This window comes from Myxocyprinus asiaticus, chromosome 25 (assembly GCF_019703515.2).
Source record: "Myxocyprinus asiaticus isolate MX2 ecotype Aquarium Trade chromosome 25, UBuf_Myxa_2, whole genome shotgun sequence".
NCBI classification, from domain to species: domain Eukaryota; kingdom Metazoa; phylum Chordata; class Actinopteri; order Cypriniformes; family Catostomidae; genus Myxocyprinus; species Myxocyprinus asiaticus.
The window spans coordinates 24,215,774-24,228,746 of NC_059368.1; the positions used below are offsets into that span (position 1 = coordinate 24,215,774).

At 37.1% G+C, this 12,973-nt stretch overlaps 1 protein-coding gene across 2 annotated transcripts in view; it reads right to left on the reverse strand.

Annotated features, from left to right (window-relative positions):
• The window catches only part of LOC127416514 (protein furry homolog-like), a 209,248-nt gene that overhangs the window by 186,099 nt on the left and 10,176 nt on the right, over positions 1-12,973 (reverse strand). The window contains exons 2-3 of one of the 2 annotated variants that reach the window (XM_051655930.1): positions 10,174-10,309; positions 868-933 (exon numbers count right to left, since the gene is read on the reverse strand). The gene's annotated coding sequence lies outside the window, so the exon portion shown is untranslated. The remainder of the gene's footprint in view (positions 1-867; positions 934-10,173; positions 10,310-12,973) is intronic. The other variant, XM_051655929.1, reaches the window with a different exon arrangement.

Sequence of the window (12,973 nt, forward strand, 5' to 3'; positions counted from 1 at the left end):
CATAGACAGCCCATCAGAGAAACGTGCTTTCTCAATGTCAAAATTAAGGATCTCATTAAATTTACAGTTCATGGGTCACAACATCTTGGGATAAAGATCAACGCTGCAGAGCAGACCTTGATGGTAGTAACATAACCATCAACCTTCAAGCTATGACCACCAAAGCTTGATCTGACTGATGACCTAAGAGAAGCTTGATCTGACTGATGACCTAAGAGAAGCTTGATCTGACTGATGACCTAAGAGCAACAGCACTGTGGCTACCTTTCTTCTTTGATCATTCAGTCATAAAGAAACACACTGCTGCTCTGAATACAATACAAGGACAATCTGCACAGAGTCAGACAACTGTGTCTTCATGATGCAGCAATATGAAAAGCTATATGATGTAACCATCATGCAATTTTGACTTTACTCAACATGATTCAGCTTGACTCGAGAGTGTCGAAATCTGCAGCACGCAACCAAATGCATATCCTTTTTCAAACTCTGTTGTTGATTCATGTTCTTTTTCATGCTTACAGTAGTTATGGGATATCAACATGCAGTTGGGGGTTTACATTATTTATAGTTCTAGATGTAATGTGAAAGGGTAACCATGATTTTGCCAAGCAGGCCATGTTCCTGGATCAACAAGGAACCAACCAATCAACCATCAGATCAACCATCAGAATCAAATTTTAGGGACAGGGAAAACATCAGATTATTTGGGATAGCGAAAAGATGTTGATCCAAAAACATGTCTGTCTTGGCAACATCACAGCAATCAATGTGAAATACAAGGTTAACAGCAGCCCAAGTACACTAAAATACTTTCAGTAGATACAAAACCAGTCAGTGTCAAAGTAAAAGGCGTGGACGACATACTTGAGGGCCATAGAGCTTAGGGAGGGGGTTGTGTCAAGCAGGTCACAAGGGTCAGGTCACATCAATCTAAGGGGAAAAAAAGAACAAAGGAGTTCATTAGGCAGAAAATCAGACAGATCCATCAATACACAGGTAAATTAATCAACCAGCATCGAGGACTCCCTCCCTCCAATGTCAATATGAAAGTGTCGGTACTACACGACAAATTTAGTTATTTTAGCAATCTTAGACATGTGAAAATGGTAGCCATGCACCTTTTCCTCTCAAACATAATAAATAAGCACATGGACATGTGATTTCAGGCTGCTTTGTAATGATGGAGGGCCATGGGCTGCCCAAACCCGGTCTGGCAGCATTTGACTGAACCGGAGGCAGAATTACAGGTCTCTTCCTGGGCAGTAAACTACAGATTACGCCCTCCCTCTCTCCCTCCTTTACTCCACCTAATCAATCAACTACTCATCCAAGAGGCAGTTATGTTAACTCAGTTACACACACCATTCCCAACACACACAAGTGCAGAAAGGTCCGCCGCAGCTAAAAACAAAAACCAAAGACGCTGTCAAAGACTTATTTATAGGAGTGTTAAGTGTTAGGCAGACTACCTGTTGACAGTGGCGGGTAACTCTGTCACTCTTACAAGCCACTTTGGGGGGGGGTAATGTTTTTCAGGGTTTTTCCTGCACTGAAAATTCTGTGAATGTCGGGCAAATCAGAGCTGCTGCCATAGGAAATTTAATGGTATTCATGCCTCTCATAACTTACATGCGCATCTGTGCAGGGCGAATGAAGCGTGCTTTCCCGTGAACAGCCGTAGTGCACACTAGCGTGCTCCAGAGATAAGAGTGCCAGAGCTATGGGACAGCACAGAGCCAAACTTGCATGATTCAGTCACGCTTCACTCGATATTGCGGCGGATGGTGGAGAACACAAAACTTTTGTGACCCATTTGAATTCTATTGAGAACATTCTAGTATAAAGCGCTATATGGAGGAAGTCAAATCTCTCAAACTGCTAGACAGCACATACATTACAAACAGCACTGACAAGGTAAAGGTAAATCATCAGTTTTTAAAATACACATCATCATCCTTAATTTTTTTTTTTTTTTTTTTTAATGCAGTAACACTAACTGATAACTTTTATAGATTCAAATTAAATCCATTAGGTCAAATCCATTAGACTTTATTTTTATTAGGCTTCAACTGTGAAAGTTGTAGTTAAAGGTTTCTAAATGTATTTAGACTATTAGTTTTTCATAACAATACTAGTTTATTTTTTAGAAAAGACTATCAACATTAACCTAACCACAGTAATGTGAAGCCACCCATGGTCTTACCTAATGGCCTTGTCATTACAAATACCACTGTTAAACAATGTTAAACTTTCATAGGCAAGTACAATTTGAAGGGCTTGAATCTTCCATGAATTATGGAAAAATTGACACATTTTCCTCCTGCTCTATCCTACTCCTGTTCTAACTGGGTTTGCCTTTGGATATTTTATAGGTTACTTAAACCATTAGGCCTGTGTCCTGCTGAAGTCATTTAATTGTTTAAATAAAATGTTCAAAGAAATGCATACAGTTACAGTCTTCACTTACCTTTATCACTTTTTGCGAGGTGGGGGATAGTAAAAATGCTGAGTGGCTAGTGACCACAGTGGCCGATGAGCCAAAAAGTTAATTTCAAATCCTGATTAAGACATCATATTATATTATCATATTAAGACATCATATATTATATTAAGACAATATTTATTGAAAGAATACATAGATTTGTGCATTTTTAAAATGCTAAATTGTGACCAAAATGATGAAAAACTAGTGAAGTAAAATTTGTAAAATTAATAATTTCATCATGTACCAAGTTAGATGGTCCCATTTATAATAATAACAGCATTAACATTTATTTTATATGTCAGCAAAATGGACATTGCAACTGAAATATAAACTGACAAGTTTGATTCATTTCTGTGAATAAATTCAAAATGTTTCAATGAATCGATTCATAATTCTTATTCAACAAATCATTTGCATCATCACTCAAAAATGTTTTTGTAAAAATATATGCAATCTATGTATTGTTATATTGATACATATAAACAAAAAAATATTCTTAAGTTTATTTAGGGGATGCCTTGATTATTTTTAAACTGATTTGTTCAACTTCTTGCATTAAGCATTTTGAATCTACTTGGATACATTGCCTGTTCAGCTGAAATGATGTTTCCTCTGCATGATTTTTTTTTTTTTTTTTTTCAGTCATTTCAGAGTAAACACAGTTGCGTTCATAGGTTTGCATCCCCCTTTTGTTTCATAACTTTACACACACCTTGTTGGATTTTTATAAAATGTGCTCTGCATGTATTAAAAGATTTCACACACATATAAACACATACTGGTCTGAAAAGCTTTTGAGTTCGCTTTGCATTTTTCCACCATTAAAACAGATCCTCATCTGTTGGTTTGCATGACAAGTATTGCCTTGTAATATAACTTGGCTTTGCTTTAAAGCACAGACGCCATTACACGTCTTCTCTCATCCAACACCTCAATAACACATATCCATGGTGCCCCCCACTGGAGTCAATTGTAACAGCGAGATTTAGTGAGCGATTCAGAGGGAAAACAGTGTAATTCAGTGGTGCTCACAGCAGGGAAGGTCACAGTCTGGCTGGCCTGACTGTGCCTCCCCTGACTATCTGTTTGTCTCGTCTGCATGTTTTTCTTGTGTTTGCCTTGCCTCTCAAGCTCTCACGTCTTGCAGGTGCCGCGTCGAGTTGGCCGGCTCCAGTTGCCTTTGCAACGATAGTTACTCCAATCAGACAATCATTCGCAGCACCTGCTCCCCCAATTACCTCTCCCTATATCAGCTCCCTTTGTCTCTTGTCCTGTGCTGAATCATTCTGTGTGTTTGTTTGTGTATCGGTAGGTTCCCTGAGTCTGTCAGTTTGCTATTTAAGCTTCGGTCGGTTCTAGTATTTTACTAGTTCTGTTTTCAGTTTACCTTTGTCTACATCAAGAAAGGTTTTATTTGTATTTTGTCCATGGCTAAATAAAACTCATATTTTGCCTCATCTCTGCAACTGGGTCATTCTTCCCTGAGACAACCGTGACAGAGAAATCCGGAAAGAAAATGAATTTGCGACATTCAAGTAGTGTTTTTAATACGAGCAGCTATGCAGACCGTGTACTCGATTACTCGTGCACATCCTTAGTTATGATATACAGAATTTCAAAAAAAGCTAAAAATTACCACTTTTTTTTTTTTTACAGTGATATTGCCCAACCCCAGTGAGAACCCAGCTTGTGGAAACTTCTCACAGACACACACAGATGAACAGTAAGGGAGGCAGGCTGCAGTAACGCCTGCCAGCAGAGTGCAATGACACAAATTCACAACCAGTCTTCCTCTTCTTAAGTCACACATGAGATGCAAACAGTTCTTCTAACTTCCTGTTACACTGAAACAGCCACAAAAAAAGAACTAGACATTCACCTTCAAAACAGTCTCTCTCACACAAACACATACACACTGCTGTCGGCTGTCATCATCTTGTATACATTCACATTTTGACAGCACTTCACATCTGAGAGCCCTATATATACTTACACACGAGCATTCACAAGTCTCTCAGCGGATACATCATTTTCTTTGACGATATTGAGACGCTGTCTTTTTGATGGATAAACCCAATAGAACACACAGATACACAGAGCTACTTTCCCAGGACAAGGAGGGGCTTGTTTTCTTTGGCAAGGCCAAGGGCCAGAGCCCAAAGCCAAGCAGTAACAGAGGAAAGAGCGGCTGTCCAGAGCTGAGCTAAATTAAAGAATACAAAATGCACACACACAGCACAGTCCCTGGCCTAACACCGAGAACACAGAGTGTACTGACAGAAAAAGTCCACACTGTTTGATCACTCTGGGGCCCCTAAGCTTTTCATTTGAGTACTAGATCAGGCTCACACAAACAGACAACCACAATATTCTGGAACATGGTGCTTGTAAATGACAAAGAATATTAAAAGGTCCATATCAAGAGAGAATGCGTGGAGATTAGCCAGTAATAACGGGTCATTTACATACAGAAGTCTTAAAAGGTCCATTAGCAAAAAACAGGCCTGAAGAAAAAGGTGGAAAATGGTCTTGTAAAACTAAATTACGATGCAAGATACAGGAACAAACATTGCAAGTTCAAATAATACATAAAATACAACAAATGTGTAGACTATGGTCCCTTTAGAGGCAATCCGATCATTCTTATAAGCTCTTGCTACAGTTGTAGCTACAGGTAAGTGTAAAGAAGTGTGAGGAATGCAAAGAGTCCCGCTGACTGATCTGGACAGCAGATCATTGCCTGGAGGTGAAATCTCCCTGTTGAACTCCCGTCCATACATGCACAGGAATGGGGAAGAGCGCTGTCTCACAAGCAAATCAAAACAGGCCTAACTGTCCAAAGAGGTGACAGATCAGGAAGTGTTTGAATGAGTAAGACGTAAAAATTTGAGTGAACGCATGATTTCAGAGAGGTTAATTATAGGCATTTTCTTTATTTCCCAATGCAGTGAGCTGGGGTGGGAACAGTTTTTACTATTTTTTTTATTAGCTTAATTGCCTCTTTAATTAGACAGAAAAAGTAGAAAGTAACCATTTTTAGCGAGAGAGGTGGAACAGGATCAGGGCACATTGCAGGCCAGACTCGATCCAGCATCATTCACATGAGCACCACAAAGTGCAAATCGAATGTGTGCTTAAGACTGTGCCATAGTTCCATCCGTGTGGGTACATTTTCCTCATACTATGCCACAAATCAAATGTTCGGCATTCCCACCTCATCAGGGAAAAAATATTACATAAGAAAACATCCACTGGAGTACATTAGTACATTCAGAGCTGTTTAATTCTCTAATTGCACCTTTCATCAATAGACAGGTGATAGAAATGTCCTCACACATCAAAACACAATTTTATCGACATTGCAAAAGAGTACAAAAGAACATAAAACACTAAACTCATGCTTCACATAAGAGCTGATAAGAAAATAGGTTAAATTGTATGACCAACGTTCAGACACACATGCAAATACAACACTGTTCGCTACGGCCAATCTGGTAAATGAAATAAAGTGGCCAACTAGGTCATCGCTCTGACCTTCGATCCTGTAACTCTCTCCAACCAAGATTAAACTTTTGATTTCTCAACTGTATTACAGCTACTTTCTTTAACCCAGGGACTTTTACATCTTTTAGGAATAACAAATGCAAAATACAAACAAAAATCATCTACAATGACAGAGATTATGGGTTTGTCACAGCTGCAGACTACATTTGTGAGAGAAAATTTCCTTTCTGCTATTAGCCTATCTGTCCTCTGTAAATTTCCTTTTCCTTCTCTCTCATATGCTGAGAGGAGTTACAGTAATCCCTTGACCTTGTCTTGAAGGGATAGTTCACCCTAAAAAAAATTATAATTGATGACTAGGGCTGGGCAAAAAAAAATATTGATATTCTGTTGCATCGCAATCTTTATTTGAACAATCTCGATACTGATTCGTAGATCGATACTTTACTCTATGCGACAACTCTTTACAATGCCAGTAAATCGCTCACATCACTCATTCCGTGTAATGTGTCCAAAGATGAGATCCACACAATCCATTTGTCATTTAATAATGTCTCCTTTAATATCCTCTTATCTTTACAGCTGTTCATCAAAAACAACAAACAATAAACTAGGGCTGGGCAATAGGACGATTTAATCAGATATCGACAATGTCTTACAAAGTTCCCAATGCCAATTGCGAACAGACGATGACTGACAATATCGGGAAATGGCAAAACCATGGATCTGGGAAGTCGCCAAATATATTAAACAGTGGCCAGAGTGTGAAATTAGCACCCACGACGAGGCTAAATCCAGTTCGCAAGCTCCTCGTCCAAATGTATTTCATGCGCGGGTAATTTTGCTCATCTACCCGCAGGAGGCGGGTGACCTGTAAGACGACTCGGAGTGACACGACAAGAAATGCTGTTAGTCACAAAGACATGTGCTTGAAGAAACACACTTTATTATATTTTTCAGAACAGACAAAAGAAAAGCCGTCAATGCTTGTGTCTTATTCGCTGTTTGTTCAGAGGCGTGCAGCACGAGCCTGTCATGTGGAACAAGCAGTGTAAAGAGGTTTCACTTGTCTGAAAACTGTTTGCAATAATAATGTTGTCTATGAGAATGCCGCAAATTATCTCAGAACATCTTGGGAGGTGCTGCGAGTTTAGTTCGCTTTATTTCCATGCAGTTGGCTTGCATTGTGAACGCAATTCTGCAGGTTCAGTAATATATATATATATCTTTGTATTAAAGAAACAAAGACGAAAGTGATTAAATCAAAGTAATACAAGACACGTTCACCTTGAACCAAAAATTTTGTTTTATTTTCTTTAGGCAGCATTAACTGTATAATTAAAATGCAATACAAACACAAATTTGATAACACACATTTGGCAGCATTATTTTGGGAACACAAGGGAATTTATTAGGCTTATTTATTTTGATTATTATTGTCTTTACATTTATAATTGTCTTTAGTTCTTAATCTGTTAACTATTAATAATTATCCACCTTTTGTCATTGACGGATGCTTGCGTGATGGCAAATGGAGCCACTGGAAACAGTAAATAACTGGATTTGGTGAGGTGGTGCTTAAATAAGTTTTTTGATCACTTTTTATTGCTTTTTTCATTTAGTTTAAAGTGCAATTTGAATTTAGAAATGACTTTTGTTTATGCTTTTCGTATTTCAATAAATAAATTAAATTATTAAGCAAACTCAATAAAGCAAAAAAATGTCACCGATCCTCGGCACTGGGGTTGACGATGTAATCGGACATCGCAATATTTTTTAAGGCAATTATCGCTAAAATTATTTTTTACATATCGCCCAGCCCTACAATAAACATTTAATTCTAATCAATGCATAGCATTGATGCGGTAAAGGATCCTCTCAACTCTACTCTTGTTAATTTGTGCCCAACAAAATCACTTCTGCGAGACGCTCACTGAACTGCCGCTATTCTTAAAGCAACAGTACCTGTACATTTTTAAAAAGCTAAAAAGTAAAATGAATACTAAAATGATGAAAAACTAATTATAAACTTCAAATTTGTAAAATTTATATTTTTGAATTGTACCTAGTTAGAAGGTCCCTAACAGCATTAGCGAAGATAATTTTTTTTTCCATATGTAAGCAAAATGGACTAACTGAATTATTTACCCATATGAATCGGAATCTAAATGAAATCGAATCGTGATCTTGTGAATCAGAATCTAACAATCAGCATCAATACCCAGCTTTCTTCCATGAAACACAAAAAGAGATTTTAAGCAGAATGTTAGCCTCAGTCACCATTCACTTTTATTGTGCCCTTTTACATACAATGAGAATGAATGATGAGGCTAACACCCTGCCTAACAACTCCTTTTGTGTTCCAATTAAGAAAACAGTCCTGCATGTCTTAATGATGACAATTTTCATTTTGTGGGTGAACTATTGCTTAATCATTTATCTACGAGAGAAAGCAGCAGTGGTTGAGAGATCATGCAAGCATGCAAGAGTTCAGATCCTGAGCCACAGTTAGCCCCTTTCCATAGAACATTTTTCGGGTGCAGGTTCCTGGGCCGGTGCGAATTCTTGAACTGTTCTGTGCATTTCCACCGCAGAAGAGGCCATTCCAGGGACGAAAACCTGGTTCCGCACCAGCCCCTAAAGCTTGCTTGTCACTACGCAGGAACCAAATATGTCAGGGGACGGAGGGCGTGATAATGTTTCGTCACCATGGTAAAGTTTTCCCAAACAACAACAACAGTAGCTACTGTCTGCAGCAAGGAATAATTCTTCACTCTATTACAACAGTAAAAAACCCACAAAATTATCAGACATCAAAAGTGATCACAAAGGACAAATGTACTCTACAAGAATGCACGAGATACTGCACGCTGCCTTCAATCGGACAACTGACCAAATCATAAACAAACAGAAAAACACTAAAGAGAGTACAGGGACCATAAGAAGGACATAAGCAAAAGCAACAGTGGATGGAGCAATGATGTTTTGGACTCAGACACCGACCAGCCTGCTAACTAATCGGGGCATTGAATTCAGCCAGTAACACTCATGATAAACAGTGAATCGCTGGTGTCCTTTGCAGCTGATCTCAGTATGTCGTTATATTTGCAAACTTTGTTAGCTTTTCTTACACTGTCATCATCTTATTTTGTGCACTGTTTTGTTCTGTAAGGGGATTTTTGACCAGCTACACACTAAGTTTGAAAGTTCACGGCTAATCTTGTTGAGACAATGTAATAACAATGGATTGCATTAATCCATATGTTTACATTAGTGATGCACTGATCAGGAAATCTGAGGCCGATACCGATCTCTGTTGTTTTTAACACTAAGATCGGCCGATACCGTTCCCTTTGCCACACTTTTGCAAGTTATATGCTGCAGTTATATGTTTATGCCCCACACATTAAAATTACGGTAACACTTTACAAAAAGGTTCCATTTGTTAACATTATTTAACAACATTAGTTAACATGAACTAATGAACTTAATGTTCGTTACAACATATACTAATACATTTTTTTTTAAATCAAAAGTTGTATTGGTTAACATTAATGCACTATGAACTAACATGAACTAACAATGAACAATTGTATTTTTATTAACTAACGTTATGATTAAAGCTACACTATGTAACTTTTGGCCCTCTAGCAGTTAAAAAAATAAAACTACATGCGTCTTGTGGAAGAACATTGTTTTGGTAATGACGTAAATTGTGCTTTGGCTCTGCTCCTCTGAATGTGGTTCGAGGCACCAGTCTACACATGGATACAGGACATCTTATCAGAGTGAGTGGACAAATGAATAACGAAAGAAAGGAAAAGACTGATATCTGAAAACCTGTCATCTGAGCAGGTAAGTGCCATATCTTATGCTGTTGTTTTGACTTATTGGAAACATTGATGTTTTGAAATAAATGACGTTACAAAAGTAAGGCAACGTTTGTAAACATTAGACATAATGATTGATAGTCTGATAAGGTCACACGTTGTAAAGTTTTTATAACTTCAGGATATTCTGGCCAAACAGACCACGGTAGTAACTAATATATGTGGTCAACATCATTTCAAGACTCACATGTCCTTGGCAAGCCTAGGACTAAAGGATTTATTTATATAAATTACAGACGTGTGTGTGTGATTACACAATTACACATAAACCATGTCAATAAAATATCTTACCTGTAGAGTAAGAAAAAAGCCATCTCTGGGTCACTTTTAAATCCTTTCAGTTGTCGCCACCTCTGAAAAGCCAAACCAATGTTGATTTGGGTTTTATTTGGGTAAGGCATGATTTGGAAGATGGATTTTTGTTGCACTTTAACAAAAAAAAAAAAAAAGTTACATATGTAGCTTTAATAAATGCTGTAAAAAAAATATATTGTTCATTGTTTGTTCATGATACCTAACGCATTTACTAATGTTAAAGAAATTAAACCTTTTTATTAAATGTTACCAAAATTACATTAATTGTGAATTGCTAACATTTACTCTACTGGTCACTTACTCATTCTTTATTATTTTTCACACTTAAGGATAATAGTAAAGTCATTAAAACTATGGAAGAACAGAAATGGAACTATGGGAATTATGTTGTTTCTAAAAAAAAATCAAAAATATATAAAAACGATGTAATATTTTAGCATATTCAAAGTAGTCACCCTTTGCATTCGAATTTTCAGAAATGTACTCTTGACATTTTCTCAACCAACTTCTTGAGGTATCACCCTGGGATGCTTTTTAAACAGTATTTAAGCAGTTCCCATCTACGTTCGGCACTTATTAGCTGCTTTTCTTAATTATTTGGTCCAAGTCATCAATTTCAAAAACTTTTTTTTTTTTAATTAAATTTTAGTTTTATAATGAAATAAATTAATATGTTGGCACAATTATATTTTTGTCTACAAAACTAATTTCAAACATTTAAGCATACGCATTCAGATCAAAAGATTTTTTAAGATCATGAGAATAATTTCAGTCCAGTGACCCCAAACTTTTGAACGGCAGTGTATTTGTATTGAAAACAGTTATGTATAGTTCTGTTGTCAATATCTAAAGGTCATTGTGATATATTGGCAACCAAAAACCATGAGAGCATCACACACAGCAGAGATACTTTCAAAAATAAGACATATCCATTACAAGCTCTAAAACTGCTCCAGTGAGAAATCATTAATATCTATGATTTGTTTACTGTCTTTGGTGTCTTGTTGTAACACAAATCACTAATTACTAAGCAAATGCGTGAAGACATGGTGCCATTATTGAAGGTTAAACAGTTATATCTGTTATTAGTGGTATTGTGACCAACATTAATCTGTTTTATATTGGGATCCTCACAGAATAGCACTGGGATGAGTGACTGATATAGAGAGCACCTAAAGAGCCGTGTGTCTGATTGACACAGAAAGCGCTCATGTTAAAGGGAGTGAAGCTGAAAGTGCTCATGAAGGCTCAAACAGTCTCTATCGCTCCACACAATGTCTGATTGTCACGACTCACGTTACAGCACGTGTACTCAGATTTGTATTTGCATGTTTATTTGTTGTTTAATTCGTTTTTATAACCATTAGCAGCCTCTTTATCCTCTTCCTGCTCACTGTGCAGCGAGTTGGAATTACTACCATAATGACTCTAGAAAAAGGGCAACTTAATATTCATACACGTATAGAACACTATAGAATTTTTCCAGTCCTTTAAGATTGTTGCTTGTCAGGCTGTATGATATGAACGCATTGATATCGCCATGGCACACTGTGCGACATTATGTCAGACTGTACGATACACATTGTAACCGACTGTGGTCCCAATCATCAAGATCAGTGAACGTGACTCATGTTACGGGAGCGTTGCGGAATAGAAGTGAAGCAGCAAGATTTGCCCGGAGGACCATTTTTTTTTCTGTAAGTCAGGACATCAGCATTTCCGTTGATCCAATACCACTCCATCACGAGCATAGGCTAATATATAAAAAGAAAGTATGGATTTTGTCAAATAGGCCTATAATAAGACAGCCTGATCACAAATACAAAAAATTAGATATTGAGAATGAACGCATGTGCGGGAGGTAGCCTACAGTAATAATTAGCTACCACAAGCAAAGATTCATTGTGGAAATAAAACGAAAAATGACAAACTTCTCCGTTCACATTGGGGAAAACAAAAATGGTGGGTTATAGTACGTCTTTCCCCTCTTTTAGATTAGTAAGCTATAGGCCACGCAAAATTTTGAAAATTCATATAGGCTAATAATATATCGCACTTGCAAATTCCCTATGGATGATGCACAAACATGACATAGATTTCTATAATTGTATCTGCTGATTTGGATTAAAACATCCCATAAATACTTACCAATATAAATTGTTCAAACTTTTTTACATATAAAATTGGAGTGGTGTGAATCTTAACTAAAGAAGTTTACAGACATTTAAATCTTAACTAAAGAAGTTTACAGACATTTAAAGTAAATTTATTAAAATTAAAATAGTAATTAAAGTTGTAAAGAAAATGCATGATAAATGTAAAGAAAAAACGTGTAAAGAAAACGCAATCATTTATTTTCATTTTGTAAGCTCTGTATTTATTTATTTTGGGAATAATGCTTTCATATTGCTAAAGTGTTATACTTTTCTCGAAGTATTTTCTGCTTATTTATTTATTAAAACTTTTTATATAAAATGAAAAGAAAGAAAAAAACATTGAAACAGCTTGAATAGAGTGATAACTGGGCACAGATGTTGCTATGGTGGTGCAGATGCGGAGCAGGTTTCTTTCCAAGTGAGTTGGGGTGTGAGAGGGGAGCAGACCATCTCATCTGGCCGTCGTAATTGCAGTCACACTATACGGCTGCGATGCTAAATTTCTGACACTGCCAGAACATAGTATAAGTATAAATCGGACGTCGGTGAACATGTCACACTGAACGTTGTAATACTGCCAATTTTGCCTTACGATGACAGAAATCCTTTAGGATTCCCGA